This window comes from Acomys minous (assembly GCF_964271855.1).
Source record: "Acomys minous genome assembly, chromosome: 3".
Classification (NCBI taxonomy): Eukaryota; Metazoa; Chordata; class Mammalia; order Rodentia; family Muridae; genus Acomys; species Acomys minous.
In genome coordinates, this window is record NC_140485.1 from 147604207 (window position 1) to 147621330 (window position 17124).

The following is a 17124-nucleotide window of genomic DNA, read 5'->3' on the forward strand; positions in this document are numbered from 1 at the left end:
TTGACCTGATTATTGGGCACTTCCCAGAGGCCCCCAAGCTGGATACTCCTGCTTCATCTAGGTTATTTCATGCCCTTTCTAAGCCCTTTCTTCTGTTGAATGGCCAGAGACAGGTTCAGGTGCCCTGGGCTGTCAGCTGTCCCCACCCCCATTGTCCTATGCACACTCAAGACCACTAAGCTGGATACTACCATCCTGGCAGCTGAGGGACACATTCAGCTGCCCTGAGCTGAGAGTAGTCCTAGACTTCCATTAGTCCTTTGTGCTGTGGCCAAGCTAGATATCTCTGCTTCATCCCCCTTGTCCCCTCTTGCACAGGCAGCCCAGGGACATGTTCCACCGCCCTGAGCTGAGAGCTCTCCCCAACTCCCAGTGTTTTGGCATGTGGTCATCAAGCCAGATACTGCATCTTCCTCCAGTCACCAAGCTAGATATCTCAGCTTCATCCAGGAGCTCTACCTGAGGCCACCAAGCCAGACACTCCAACATCAAAATGAACATCATGGACAACCAGCTAGAGGACAGCATAAGAACACAAACAACAAGAGTCAAGGTGATGTAGCACCTGCAGAACACAAGGATCCTACCACTGCAATCCCTTGATACCCTAATGTTACTGAAGCACAAGAGAATGACCTCAAATCTAATCATATAAAGATGGAGCAGACCTTTAAAAAGGAAGTGAGTAAATCCCTTAAAGAAATACAAGCAAATAGAATCAAACAGGTAGAGGCCTTGAAAGAGGAGATGAATAAATCCCTTAAAGAATTACAGAGAAAGTTAATTCAACATGGAAAGGAGATAAATAAAATTGTTCAAGGCCTCAGATTGGAAGTAGAAGTTCATCAGACCATCTCTGGGAACCAATGAAGAGGAAACAAGAGAAAGTCATGGTGGAACCATGGTAGGGAGAATTGAGTAGGTGGCAAACAGCTGGTTAAGGGAAACCAACTGTTGAGAAACAACTGACCATAGCAAGCAACTGTTAAGCAGAGGTTGAGGAATGGCAGGAAAAAGAAATATTAGACCCACATCTATACAATAGAAACTGAAAGGTCTTAAAGCCCATGAGAATTTTGCTTTTCTTTTTCTCTGTGTTGCTTGCTGTTATTAGTTCTCTAAAACTGACATTACAGTGTTTTTGATAAGAAACTGCTCAGGAGAGCAGACAGGCTCCTTGTTCCTTCATGGTGTATATCTTCCCATTCTGCTTATCTGAGAAGACACTGAGATTTGAAATAGACATATGCATGTGTCCCATGTACATAGTTGCCAAATTAGCACAATCTAAGGTCATGGTCTAATATTTGTAATCCATGAACATACTATACACAAATAGAAACAAGCCAGAGTAGGATGATCCATATTTATATTAAGAAAATCATAGGATAGTTAGATAAGGTCTTCTAAAACCTCAGAGACATGCAGAATGTAGCATTTAAAACTGTTTTTATTATTTTAAAGATTCGCTGACAAGGAGACAGGTTAACTCCTGGCAACACCCTGCCTATCGCAAAGAGGATGATGAGCATCAAAGAACCTCCTTATAGTGATGGCTTCAAATGTGGCAAACAAGCCACTAGGCAAAATGTCCTCATTTCTACCACAGACAGAATTCTCCATAAAAATGAGCAAGCTTGGGTGCAGGCAAAGTCAAAAGATGGGGTAAGCAAGTCCACAATAGTTCCTGCCTCACAAATATGTCTGTCAGATATTGGACCAGAAGGCTGAAGAAGATGCTCCAACATAATAGTGAGTTTTGGGGTGACTATTCAGGTAGAAAACTGTCACTGTCGTCTTATCATTTGGAAAGCTACCAACCTGTACTCCCAGCATACTCAGATAATCAAGCTTATTCTTTCTCAAGTCTATGATGGAGTTGAAGACCAGGTAGTTTAGTTTTACAATGAAGCTTAGTTGTTTAAGGGTTAAGATGTTTTTAGGTCTATACAGGTCTTCCCACCAAGAGGAAGTGGTCAAATAAGGGGCACCAGAGTTCATGTCCTAGTCAGTCCCTGCTCTCCACATAATTATGAATAATGTGGTGTCCATTGACTAGATCTGGGTAGGGGTTCTAGGTTTACTGCATGCACTGTCATTGGTTAGCACAGTAGTTTGAGCAGACCTGCCTGGGTCCAGATTCTCCAACCAAAATGGTCTTCTTTTAGGATTCTAGGACCCCTCTTGATCATTCTATTTCCCCATTCCTCCTTACCTTTCTCACCTAGAGTCCTTTTAGAAATTCCCAGTATCTATCCCAATATCTGGCTAAGTGAAGACTTTCAGGGGACATCTCTGTTGGGCTAGTGTCCAATTATAAGTGAGTATATGCCATGTGTATCTTTCTGGGCCTGGGGTAATTCATTCAGAATGATCATTTCTAGTTCCATCCATTTGCCTGCAAGTTTCAGGTTTTCCTTGTTTTTAATAGCTGAATAGTATTCCATAGTGTAAATGTACCACAGTTACTTTATCCATTCTTCGACTGAAGGACATTTAGGTTGTTTCCAGGTTCTGGCTATTATGAATAAGGCTACTATAAACATGGTTGAACATATGTCCTTGTTGAATGATGGAGCACCTTTTGGGTATATTCCAAGGAGTAGACTAGCTGAGTCTGGAGGTATCCCTCTTCCCAGTTTTCTAAGAAAGTGCTAGATTGATTTCCTAAGTCGTTGTACAAGTTTGCACTCCGACTTGCAATTAAAGAGTGTTTCTCTTTCTCCATACCCTCATCAGTGCATGCTGTCACTTGAGTTTTTTATCTTAGCCATTCTGATGCATGTAAGAGGGAATCTCAGAGTCATTTTGATTTGCATCTCTTTGATGACTAAGGATGTTAAATATTTCTTTAAGTGTTTCTCAGACATTCAATAGTCGTCTGTTGAGAATTCTCTGTTTAGTTCTGACACTCGTTTCTTAATTATATAGTAGACTGGACTGACATCTGTGATCTCTCAGGGTTTGAAGGACCTCTTTCTAGGATCTTCTGGCTTTTGGGGGTCACTGCTGAGATGTCAGTGTCATTGTGATAGGTTTGCCATTATATGTTACTTGGCCCCTTTCCCTTGCTACTTTTAATATTTTTTCTTTGTTCTACACATTTTGTGTTTTTACTATTATGTGGCAGGAGGATTTTCTTTTCTGGACTATTCTATTTGGTGTTCTGTAGGCCTCTTGTAGGTTTATATGCATCCTCTTCATTAAATTGGCGAAATTTTGTCTATGATTTTGTTGAATATATTTTCTGGGCCTAGTAACCAGGTGTCTTCTCTTTCCTATTATCCTCAGGTTTCATCTTTTCATGGTGTCCTTGATTTCTTGGATATTTTGTATCAGAAATTTTTCAGATGTAGAATTTTCTTTGATGATTGATTCAAGTTCTACAATTGTATCTTCTACTCCCGAGATTTGTTTGTTCATCTCTTGAACTCTGTTAGAGAAGCTTACCACTGCATTACTTGTTTTCTTCTCTAAGTTCTCTCATTCCTGACTTTCTTCTGTCTGTGCTTTGTTTCCATTTTCATCTTCATATCTTAAAATGTTTTACTGATTTCCTTCATATGATTGTTTGTGTTTTCCTGAATTTCTTTTGGTGCCTTTCTATAGGCTTCATTAATGTTTTCAACCTGTTTAGCTGCATCTCCCTGCATTGGTTTATGAATTTTACTTTTTTCCTCCATTATCATCTTCATTACTAAGGATTTGAGATCATTTTCTTGTGTTTCAATTTTGTTTGAGTTTTCAGGGTTGATTTCTGTGGCATAGCTGTGATCTGGAGATGCCATCTTGTTTTGGTTTTGTTGTTTGTGTTTTTTACACTGGCCTGCAGTCATCTTGCTGTGTCTGACTTTGGGAGGTAGTTTCTGGTGTCCTTTACTAGTTGTTGAGAGTAGTTCATTGGTGAGTGTAGAGAGCCCTCAGCTGTGGCGATCAGGGAACCCTTCGCTGGATCAGGCAGGTGACTTGGTTTCACCTCCTGGGGCCTTTACTTCACACCCTGTGCTCCCAACTGGGTCAGCAGAGGCTAGTGCTGGTGATCAGCAGCCCAAGGATCACTTCAAGGTAGTGTAAATAAAGCCAGTTATCATGCCATTGACTGGGCTTTTAAAATCCTGCCCTTGGGCACTGGGGCTTTGAGGGCATAGGCTCAGTCCACCCTAGAGTGGCAGAGCCCCTGCTGGATTGTAGGGGTTGCTTAGGATTCTGCCAAATTTGTCCTAGCCATGGGGCCTAGGTTCAGTTCCCCTTGAGAGAGTAGATACTGCCCCTTTGCTTGCGGGAGTTGTCTGGCCTTCTGCCTGATCCCTTCAGGTGGTATCAGTCCTGTCTGTCTGGGTGTACTCAGGAACTCCTGCTTGGTTGTGGCAGCTGGTCAGGCTCTGCCAGAGCATATGGGAATTGCTCCCTGGGTTGGGGCAGGTGGCTAAGTTTCTACCAGATCCCCTCAGGCTGATTCAGTCCCTCCTGAGAGCATGAGAGCCCCTGCTGAGCTGTGGTGGATGGCTAGGCAACTAGCGGATCCATTCTGTCCAGATCACTTCTGCTCAAGTGTGCAGGAACGGTCCTCTGAGATACCTGGCTGGATTTCTCCCCAATCTGCTCAGATCGTGCCACCTTAGATCAGTCAACCCTAGTGTGGGGCTAAGATGTTAATCTAAAAGGGATCAATGCTTTTCAAAAACAATAGAAAGACCCTGTTTTTAAGGGAGAAGGAAAATGTTCTCTGTGTTGCTGAGGTAGAAAGGAAGACTGAGCTTTTACAGAGATTAACTACGTCAGCACTTGCATTCAGCCTTGCCCAGCTCCTGATGATTTGCATGTGCCCAGAGCACAACCCACTGCCTTGAGTACATTTTAAGAAGCCGGTCAAACCCTCTAAAAGGGTCAGTCACTAACACAGCATGGAAATGAGGGTCTCTGCACAGTTCCTGGGTCTGCTGATGCTCTGGCTCCCAAGTAAGGATGGTTTGCCTTGGGAAAGCAACACTGTGATTAGTATTGCTTGTTTTGTAAGGTAATCCTGTCATGTTGTTATTAATTGCATGGGTGTTTGTTTTTAATTTTCTTTATTCAGGTGCCAGATGTGATATCCAGGTTACCCAGTCTCCATCCTCCTTATCTATATCTGTGGGAGAAAAAGTCACCATGAATTGTAGAGCAAGCCAGGATATTAACAAATATATGCCCTGGTATCAACAGAAACCAGGGGAAGCCCCTAAGCTACTGATCTATTATGCATCTACTTTGCAATCAGGAGTCCCCTCCAGGTTCAGTGGCAGTGGGTCAGGGACAGATTATTCCTTTACCATCAGCAGCCTGGAGCCTGAAGATGTAGCAGATTACTACTGTATGCAAGGTTATAGCTTGTACCACAGTGATAGAAGTAATGACAAAAACCACTCACAGAAGCAGAAGTGAGAGTATAAGCTGCCCCAGACTCTTATTTCTGCTCTTATCTGATGATAGCATTTTTCATGTGCAGCCAGGATAGGAGGGTAACCTGTAGGTTTTTGTTAATGGCTCAAGGAGGTTTCTATGCACACAAGTCTCCATCATATCACCACAGTTTTAGAGGTATGGAAATACATCTCATGATTTCTTAATAATAGATGTCTACACACCTGACATATCCAGGTGTCAGTTGAGATACATAAAGGATAACAGAAGCCACCCTAAATATTTAAAGGAGTGATTGTTTTAATAAAGAAAGATAGAGTATTAGTAATAGCTATCAACTGGCTTGAGATCTCTTGAAGTTACTAAAGTGGATACTAAATAGTAATCTCAGCTGTTCTCTCAGAGGACAGAGCTCTCTACACGGAATGTTTAGGCTGTTTAACTTTACTGTGTTCAGAATTCTAGTACTTCCATTCAGTGCTGACAGCAGAAAATATAGTATGGTTGCTATTACTGAATTGTCAATAAACTATAGACAAGGGATAAATTCATAATATATGAATGTATTCTTTGAGGCATTATAAGTCTAGGATTATAGTAAATAAACAACAGGGGTAAAAGAGCTTTAACTAAGTCATATAATTAACAGAAATGGAAAATTTGCATGAAATATTTCTGCAATGCTAATTATCAAACTAATTAAAATTAACAAATACTACACTATAATTATATGCTACAAATATAACACTAATTTCTATTAATAGATGTAAGTCTTGTGGCTTAAATTTGCCAAAAAAAATTATGCATCTAGTTCTGAGTTAGATTGTTAAAAATGTGAAATAGTAGTCTACAATTTACAAGCACTACTGATAGTCTACACTTAACAAGGCCTCTATGTTAAGTTGATACGTTCTGGTTAATGAGTTGTATACTTTATACAAGTTATCGCCATATTCATCATTTAGAAATTTCTTCCATCTTTGAGCTATGGTGTATTCAGAAAAGCAGTTCTCAAGGAAACACTTCAAATTATCTCTTTTTTGTTTTGTTTTGTTTTTTATATATATTTTATTAATTTATTCATCTTACCTTTTTCTTGGCTGGTGCTCCAGCAGAACTACTCAGAGAACTAGGAAGTTCTACAGGGAGCGATTTAAGCTATTGTATTCCTGCCCGGGGGATAGGGTGAGTGAGATTAGACTAGATCCCATTGACCTTGCCCTATATATGTTCCTGCTAGTCGGCAATAAAGTGAATCTCGATCAGAAATTTCCTGACTTGATTCACTATTTCTCGCGTCTCTGTATCCTACTTTCAATCTCCACTCCCTCTTTCAGATGAACCCTAATTCAATTTTTCCAGTGGGCCGGGATCCAACATATTTTTGATGAATGATTATTGTCAGAGGACTCAAACCACTGATACCCTTTGACAGATGACATTGGATTGTATATGGAAGCAGGGTATGCAAGCCATGCAGAACAAGCCAGTAAGTTCTTCCATAGTCAAAGCTCCATCCTGACCTACTGGAGTTTATGACTTGGACTCTCTCAATGTGGACTGTCATCTGGAAACAACAAACTCTTCCTTTCCAAAGATCATTTTGGTAATAGTACTCTCTTCCAGCAATACAAAACAATCAAGACATGGGCTGCACATAATAAACAAATATTTTTAAATTAATTTTTAATCATTTAGAATTAATATAATTATATGAATATTCTCACCTTTCTCCTCTAATTTCATTTATCTCTACTTGCTCTCTTTCAAATTCATGACCTATTTACTGCGGATTTTCTATTCACATATATGTGTTTGTATACATCAGTGGTTCTTAGCCTTCCTAATTCTGCAAGCCTTTAGTACAGTTCTTCATGTTTGGTGATCCCAAACAAAAACAAAAGTATTTTTATTTCTACCATAACTTTGCTACTGTTATAAGTCATATTGTAAATATTTTTGAGATAGAGGTTTGACAATAGGGTCATGACCCACAGGTTAAGAACCATTGATGCTCTATCTATCTATCTATCTATCTATCTATCTATCTATCTATCTACCTATCTACCTAACTATCTATCTCTATCTCTCATGCACATGCACACAGAATTATCTCAACCTTCTTATTCAGCTTTCTGATATTACATATGAAGGAAAGGAAAGTTTTCATAAAATAGAGAGAAAACACATTAAAGAAGTATGTCATGAAGCACATGGTAGGGTTTGAATAAACATTGAATGTTTATATGAAAATGAATCTTGCTAGTAAAATATATATATGTGTGTGTGTGTGTTCTCCTATTGTATGATATTCAAAGGTATATAAAATAGACTATTGTCATATACTTTCTTTAAAATATATATACTTTGTTGTCGATACCTGATTAGATCTTCAAGGGACTCACTCACATATTTATCACTGGTTAATAGAGGAGATATTCAGTCATCAGAACACAAAGGTTATTTCAATGAAATCTCCTAAGGCAAGATTTGAAAATGGAACCAGAGGCCTTAAACTCATAATTTACTGTCACCATAAAGAACAGCCTACAGGAGACACACACAGACTGAAAACGGAAAAGTCACATACACTTCCAACCTCTACTTCATATCCTGATGACCTTTATTAGTACCTTAGTTTTACTGTTAAGTTCTACACTTTTCTGTCCTCCCGAAATTCAAACTGAATCTCTCATCCATCTTCCTCTCCCTTTCTCTCCCTTCCTAACTCTCTCTTTCTCTCTCTTCCCTCTTTTTATATTTTTCTTCTAGATTTCAATAGTAAGTACACTTGATTTTTCCCTTATTTTTGCTTATAGTTTCCATTATTATCATGTGTTGGTTGTATTCTCTGTCTATCCCTGTATTTCTCAGGTTATTTTTGTTCTATTCAAATAACTGAAGAAGCATCCACATACAATAAAGAAACAGGGTGTTTTTTCAGAGACAAAGTAAAAATTTATGACAGATACACAACAAAATGCTAGATGTCATAAATTAAAATTACTCAAAGTTCAATGGTTACTTCCCAGGCCTTCATTCTGTTGGTCTGAGAGGAGGGGGAATTGGTTGCTAAGGGGTAGACTGTGTAATTTTGACTGATAGGCTTTGTGCAGTGCATATATCTTTCCCCTGCTGCATCTGATTATGGCTGAAATGTGTGGCAATTCATACCCAGATGCCAAATGGTAAATAGAAGATTTTCCCTAAAATTTTACTTGGAGCAAAGAGTTTGTATGATGTATCCAAAACCGGTCATGATCAGATTAAGAAACTGCCAGTATCTTATTATATCTTTCAAGAGGGATTTGTTAACAAGGATATCACTAAATACTGATATGGTGCCATACTTGGAGTAAAAGCCAACTAGGAATGCTCAGTATGGAAGAAATAGTCTTTCCTGGGAAAGAATACACCCATTGGTTATCCATCACCAAATGGTAATCTCTGAACAAGTAACATTACAAATACCTTGCAATGCACTTACATAATTAGAAATATGGATTAATATACACATGTACATACATATCTGTAACAACAATTAATTTTAAAAAGAGGCCATGAATTTAAGAAAAGACAGGGAGTTATGTGTGAGGTCTTGGAGAGATAGAGGAGAGGAAAAAAAGTAAGTTATTATCTGGAAATGCCAAAAAGGACCTGTAGATGGCAGCCAAACGTCACAATAAGCAGAGTAGGTCTTTTTATTTCTCAGTCATTATGATCATCTCTAGTCCCATTCATTTGTCCACAAATTTCAGGATTTCTTTGTTTTTAATAGCTGAGTAGTATTCCATAGTGGAAATGTACCACAGTTTCTTTATTCATTCTTCAACCAAGGGGCATTTAGGCTGTTTCCAGGTTCTGGCTATTATGAATAAGGCCGCTATGAACATGGTTGAGCATATGTCCTTGTGTGGTAGGGCATTTTCTGGGTATATTCCAAGGAGTGGAATAGCTGAGTCTTGAGGAAGCCCTATTCCCAGTTTTCTGAGAAAGCGCCAGATAGATTTCCAAAGTGGTTGTACAAGTTTACATTCCCACCAGCAATGAAGGAGTGTTATATACTCATTTATAATTGGGCACTAGGCTAAAAGGCATGTCCCACAAAAAGTCTTCAAATACACATATTTCAAACTACAGCTGGATGGAGCCTCTCAGAAAGCAATTCTCCTAGGTTTCTGTCTGCAAGCACAGCAGAGTATCATTAATAGTGTCAGGGATTGGCTCTCTTCCATAGGGGGTCTTGGATTGGGCCAGGCATTGGTTGGACATTCCCTCAATTTCTGATCTATCTGCTTTATCTTTATCCCTGAACATCTTGAATGCAAGGTAAATTTGGGGTCAAAGTTTTGTGGGTCAGTTGTTGTTCCCCTCTCTCCACTAGGAATCTTTTCTACTTGGAAGATATACTCTTCTGTCTCCATGAGCCTTGTTACAGGAATCTCAGCTAGAGTGCCACTAATATCCACCCAGAGGCTTACCCTGTATGAGATCTCCATCTTGTCACTGAGATGCCCCTGCACACTGTTTCTCTTTTTGCTGCAGTCCTTCTGTACTCCCTCTCCTCAGGTCTGATTTCCATCCTCATTTCTATCTGTGATGGCTCTAATACCTTCTTCCCTCTCTTCAAACAGTATCCCTGTCTATTCTACTTCCTCCTCTGAGTGAGATTTAAGCATTCTCCCTTGGGTCCTTCTTGCTAATTGTCTTTTTTGGGGGGGTCCCTGCAATATTGTATGTGTATCCTATATTATATGGCTAAAACCTGCTTATAAAAACATCAGTACCCTCTTGTATACAAACGATAAACAGCCTGAGAAAGAAATTAAAGAAACTACACACTGACACAATGGAATACTACCCAGCTATTAAAAACAAGGAAATCATGAAACTATCTGGCAAATGGTTGGAACTAGAAAAGATCATCATAAGTGAGGTAACTCTGATCCAGAGAGACACACATTGTCAATTTTCTATTGCTTTAAAGAGACATGATGGCACCAGCCAAGGACAATACAGGCAGTAAACTTTAAACCCCTACCCAGATCTAGCCAATGGGCAGAACATTCTCCACAGTTGAGTGGAGAGTTGGATATGACTTTCTCATGTACTCTGGTGCCTCATATTTGTCCATGTCCCCTGGAGGGGAAGACCTGGTGACACTCAGAGGAAGGACAGCAGGTTACCAAGAAGAGACTTGATACCCTATGAGCATATACAGGGGGAGGTAATCCCCCTCAGGAACAGTCATAGGGGAGGGGAGTAAGGGGAAAATGGGAGGGAGGGAAGAATGGGAGGATACAAGGGATGGGATAACCATTGAGATGTAACAAGAATAAATTAATAAAAAATAGGTCAATAATCACTGTTTAAAGATTTAAAAATAAAAAAAGACATGATGGGCAAAGCAACTCGTATGAAAATATTTATTTGGGGGCAGGCATACTTTCAAAGTGTCATTCCATTATCATCATGACAGGGAGCATACAGGCAAGCATGGAGTGAGATGAACATCCTGATGCACAGACAGCAGGGAAAGAGAGAACACTGTTCATGTCGTGGGCTTTTGAACCTCAAAGCCACATGTGTGCCTGGGAACCTAACTTTGCTCCTTTGTAAAACTTTCTATTGCTTTTAACTGGAAAACAACTTTACCAATTCACTTAAGGTAAGTTTTGGGATAAATATGAATGGGTTTCCTCTTTGACTTCTTTATAAATATATATGTTGCAAGTACAAAGGAAGTTTGTAGCTTTTGTTAGTTGTGTGCCCTACTATGTTGCTTAAATTTTTGTCAGATTTATGAGTATTCAGCTTGATTTTTATGATCTGTTATATATAGGAACACATTATCTTCAAATACTCTGTTTCATCTCTTTTCTCTCTGAATCTTATTTGTTAATCTCTTTTCTCTTAGTGTTGCACAAAATTTTACAGAGGGCAAGAGAATACTTTGCATCACTAACAATCTATTTGAAACACACAAACTGCTGTTGACTATTAGAAAAAGTGGTTCCTATTCACATTATTTGGTTGGAGAGCAAGAAAAAAAGTGTAACATCCATCAGCTGATATGAACAGATGCAAGGACAGAGGTAAAGACTGTGAAATAACAACTTGGTCTTATGAGGCACATCTCTGGATGCAGCTTAGGTACATCATATTTTAACTGGCAAATGAAGTCTGCCCATAGGAAAGCAGTATTGTTACAAATATATATCTCAGTGACCACTTGTTATGTTTAATTCAGGAAGTTAGTGATGTTGTAAAATTTAACAAAGTAAAAGTTCTTGGTTGTATTACCTATAGTGTCCTTTGGTATTTTTCAGATATCTTCTATGAGAGGGATCCTGGATAAGTCTTTTATTCCATTTCCATTCTGGTGTGATGTTAAGGGGAACAGAAAGCACAGAGCTGAGATAAAGAACTTCTGATGCTTGGAAAGTTCTGCTCCATTTTAGGAAATCTGTTGGACCTCTAGGGAACAACATTAGTAACTGTGAGACATGTGGAATCCCTTGGGAGGGGTATTGTTCCCAATTTCATTTTGACTGACAACTAGTCCCTTAAGATGTTGAAATATGTGAGATTTAAGTTATCTTTATTTAATGTGTTCCGGTGCTGTGTTTGTGTATATGTTGGCGCACCATATGAACACAATACCTTATAATATAGCAGAATGGCTGAGTAATACTGGAACTGGAGTTATAGAAAATTGTGAACACTCAGATTGGTGCTGGGAATCATCCCATGTCCACTAGAAGAGCAGCCAGTGTACCTAACTGCTAAGCCATCTCCCTAGCCTGCTTGTCCAGGATTTTAATGCTATAATCAGATAAAAATTTTCTTGCCAAAATAATTCCACATTAGTGAGTGTGTGTGTGTGTGTGTGCGCGCGCGCGCGCACACACGCACGTGTTTGACAACCCATTTGTATGAATCACAGCTGTTGCTAGAATTCTGTTGCTCAGAGAAAAGGTTATTTTTTATACGAGTCATGAGAAAAAGTCCCTTGTCTTTAATTTTAGGCCTGGGGAAGAGGACAGAGATTTGGAATATGGGACAGTTTCTCTGATCACTATTTGAAAATATTACATAGGCATTTAACTCTTGGCAAAGAGAAACACTCTCAGCAACTGGAAACACCAGAAGGAGAACTTGGGGCAGCCAGATATCTTAGTTCTGCTTTCCTCCAAGGTTTATGACATGGCTTGAATCACTGTGGGAGGAGTACTTAAATATTGTTGACAGTAATAATTTGCAACATCTTCAGCCTGCAGGCTGCTGATCTTGATCGAAAACTGTGTACCAGATCCACTGCCACTAAACCTTGAAGGGACCCCATCTGCCAAGCTGGTTGCAGCATAGATCATGAGCTTAGGAGATTTCCCTGGTTTCTGCTGATACCATGCCAACCAATTACCAATACTCTGACTTGCTTGGCATGTAATGGTGACACTTTCTCCCAGAGATGAAGACAGGGAGGCTGGAGACTGGGTCATCTGGATGTCACTTCTGACACCTGATATTCAAAAAAATTCACACAATTAATACTGATATAAGACAACTTCCAGAGATACCATGGAGTGCTGACCACATTTAGTCCAAATAATTTCCAATGCTATCTTCCTTACCTATAACCCAAAGCAGCAGCAACCCAAGGATCTGAGTGAGGGCCTTCATGTCAGTGTGCGACCTGCGTGAGACTGACTCCAGAACAGGGTGTGACCTGGCAATTAAGTAGCCCTCAGAGAAGTAGGATGTGCTCTGGGCACATGCAAATCAGCAAAGGCTGTATACACACATAGGACTGCTCTGGTCACTGACTCACTACAGGCCTCTTATGTGTCAGATCAGACAATCAGTAGAGATTTGTTTGTAGCAAATGTGCTTCTCTTTGGACAACAAAACAGAACCAGTCTATGAGCTGCATTTTATTTGGATTTCTGTCATACTCAGTGTAGAATGGCCTTGTTAATTTTCCCGGCATGGCAGAAACTCTAATATATGGTACAGTTTTATAAAGTACTAAATTTTGGTTGTGAGCCTAAACTTTAATAGCTGAGACATCTCCATTTTAGAATCTAATAAAATAGACCTTCAACCAAAATTAGTCAAATGAGATGAGGAAGGACACTTTATACTCATCAAAGGAAAAATACATCAAGACAATAGCTTAATTTTAAATATCTACACCCCAAATTCAAGGGCATCCATATTTATACAAGAAACATTACTAAGTCCTAAATCACTTGTCAAACCCAACAAATTAATAGTGGAAGACTTCACCACTCCACTCTCAACAGTGGACAGGTCACTAAGAAGGAAACTAAGTAAAGAAATAATGAAACTAATAGACTTCATGAATCAAAAGGACATAAAAGATATCTACAGAACATTTCAGCTAAACACAAAAGAATATGTCTTAGGGTAACAATGCTTCCTGACTTACAAATATGTGTGACAGACATGTGGGACAGAAGGCTGAAGATGATGCTCCAACATTGTAGAGAATTTTGGATGACTATTCAGGTAGCAAACTGTCTCTGTCATCTTCTTATTTGGGAAGCTGCTAACCTACACTCCCGGTATACTCAGGTAATCAATTGTTTCTTCTCAAGTCTCTGATGGGGCTGGGGTCAGATGGTAGGAGAGGAGACCCCCCCCATGTCAGAGGTCTAAGGGAGGGGACTGGGACCAATGAGGGAAGGAGGTTGGGAGCAGAAGGATGGGAGCAAAGGGATGGCAATTGGGATGTAATATGAATAAATTATAATAAATAAAAAATAAAAAGCAAAGTGTTCAACATCCTTAGTAATCAGGGAAATGCAAATCAAAAGACTGTGATTTCATCTTACACCCATCAGAATGGCTAAGATCAAAAACAAAAGTGACAGTACATAGTGGCCAGGATGTGGAGAAAGGGGAACATTTCTCCATTGCTAGTGTGAGTACAAACTTGTACAACCACTCTGGAAATCAGTCTGGCATTTTCTAAGGAAATTGGGAAAAGCTCTACCTTAAGACCCAGCTATACTACTCTTGGGCATATATGCTCCATCAAATAACAAAGGCATTTGCTCAACTATGTTCATAGAGCCACTTTATTCATAATACCAGAATCTGTAAACAAACCAGATGTTCTTCAACTGAAGATTGGATTTTTTAAAAACTTGTGGTACAATTACACTCAGGAATACAACTCAGTTGTTAAAAACAAGGAAATCATACACATTTTCCAGTCAGATGCATGGAACTGGAAAATGTCATCCCATGTGAGGTAACCCAGACCCAAAAAGACACATGTGCTATGTATTCATGTATAAATGAATTTTACCCATATCACACAGGATAAACCATGCTACAGTTCACAGACCCAAAGAAGGTAAGTAACATGAAGAAACCATTGGAAGATATTTAAATCTCACTCAGAAATGGAAATAGAATGAACAGAGGAAGGAGTTAAAGAGAGGGAACATGGTTAAGAGAGGTATCATGAAGAAAATTGTAATGGAATAACCCTGGAAGAAACAGTTTATAAAAAACATTAGTATTTTATGGTACTAGTTAATCTTTTCAAGTAAATGATCTTGTTTTATTTATTTATGACAGATCAGTTAATCAAGAAGTACTTCCAGACAAGGCCAGACAAGGTCATTGGTTTTTTTTCCTTTCCACCTGCATATATGAGCTTTCTTCCTAGAATCAGCTGGGATTATATCTTTATACAGTGTTCCTGTGAGGCTTTGATTATTGCACCTGACTTCTGTCCCCTCTAGACACATGTTATTGTCTTTATGGAATACTATCTCTTAGAAATAATCATTCATGTTCTTGAATGTGCAGTGGATCCTAAACTTGTATATGCTATGGCACCATATCTCTTCCAGATATTAAATTGTCTCTAAGTTTATATTTAAGGTAGAATAACACAAATTATGTGGTGAGAGAAGCACATAAGAAAGTGAAGGTAGGAGTTACACATGGGAGTTCTAGCCATATGGTGGTCTAGAGTGTATACCCATTGGAAGTAAGAACATGATGGCCTTATTATGATATTTAATGAGAGTTTGGGGGTTTTTTGGGGGGTTTTTTCTCCTTTATTAATTTATTCTTGTTACATCTCAATGGTTATCCCATCCCTTGTATCCTCCCATTCTTCCCTCCCTCCCATTTTTCCCTTATTCCCCTCCCCTATGACTGTTCCTGAGGGGGATTACCTCCCCCTGTATATGCTCATAGGGTATCAAGTCTCTTCTTGGTAACCTGCTGTCCTTCCTCTGAGTGCCACCAGGTCTCCCCCTCCAGGGGACATGGTCAAAGGTGAGGCACTAGAGTATGTGAGAAAGTAATATCCCACTCTCCACTCTACTCTGTGGAGAGTGTTCTGTCCATTGTCTAGATCTGGGTAGGGGTTTAAGGTTTACCGCCTGTATTGTCCTTGGCTGGTGCCTTAATCATCAGGGAAATGCAAATCAAAACAACTCTGAGATTCCATCTTACACCTATCAGAATGGCTAAGATCAAAAATTCAAGCAACACCACATGCTGGCGAGGATGTGGGGAGAGAGGAACAGTCCTTCATTGCTGGTGGGAATGCAAACTAGTACAACCACTTTGGAAATCTATCTGGTGCTATCTCAGAAAAATGGGAATAGGGCTTCCTTAATGAGATTTTGAATGGGAGGAGTTTTACATGTGAAGAAAACCATTCTGTAAGATAGACATCATGTAAGATGAGAATGACACCCAATCAGGGAATGAAAATGGTATGTATGTAAATATGTTCAGAAACTGATAGATCTGAAAATCAATGAAATGGTAACTCAGAAGTATGTATCCATAGTTTTTACATTGAAGGATATATCAAAGTTTCTAAAGTAGAGATAAAAGATATGCACCCTATCCTATTATATCTTTAATATATACTTAATGTACTAACACCATATTTATTGTATATTTTGATTACACAAAATCATGCACACAAACCTACAGAATCTATTGAAATTGTAATTTATTTCCAAGTTGACATCAACTGCCTTGAAAAACAGACTTGATAAACGTAAGTTTTTAACTTGGATATTATGCTATCACTGAAATTATAATGAGGCTTTAAAGATGTGGGGTTTATATTTATATATATATTGCCTGCATATGTATCTGATCCGCACAGAAGTCAGAAGAGGGTGTTGGATCCTGAATCCCCTGGAATTAGAGTGTAAAACATAGCTTGAGGCTGCCGTATATCACATTTGTACCTGCAAACATTGAATTTTAAAGTCTAAGTTATACAATAGTCTCAATTTACCCTTTAGGTATCAGAACACAGTCCATCTTCCATAATTTCAAATATATACAACTTTCTTATATTAGTGCTTGTTCATTAGGAACACTTATTTACAAAATGTTGTACATTTTGAAGAATTCAATAAGATATTATCATCAAAATTCCCCATTCTAAGAAGAGATAATAGAGAAGCCTATTTTCAGTATTTTGTTTTTCCTCCTGGAGACAGTCGCTGATGCAGGACTACTCTGGGTCACAGGTGTTTATCTCCTATAAACTTGAAACTTTATGAAAATATGAATTTCTAAAGCCATGCATATCTTTTCTAACACCCAGTGATGTTCTCCTAATGATCAGTACCCTGTCAGGAAATTGGATACACAGATTTGAAATATTTATCTGCACAGAATGACAAAAACATGGGGACTGAGCTGGGT

General features: G+C 39.0%; 1 gene segment (V, D, J or C); it reads left to right on the forward strand.

Moving 5' to 3' along the window:
• The window catches only part of LOC311594272 (immunoglobulin kappa variable 2-29-like), a 225245-nt gene that overhangs the window by 168949 nt on the left and 39172 nt on the right, over positions 1-17124 (forward strand).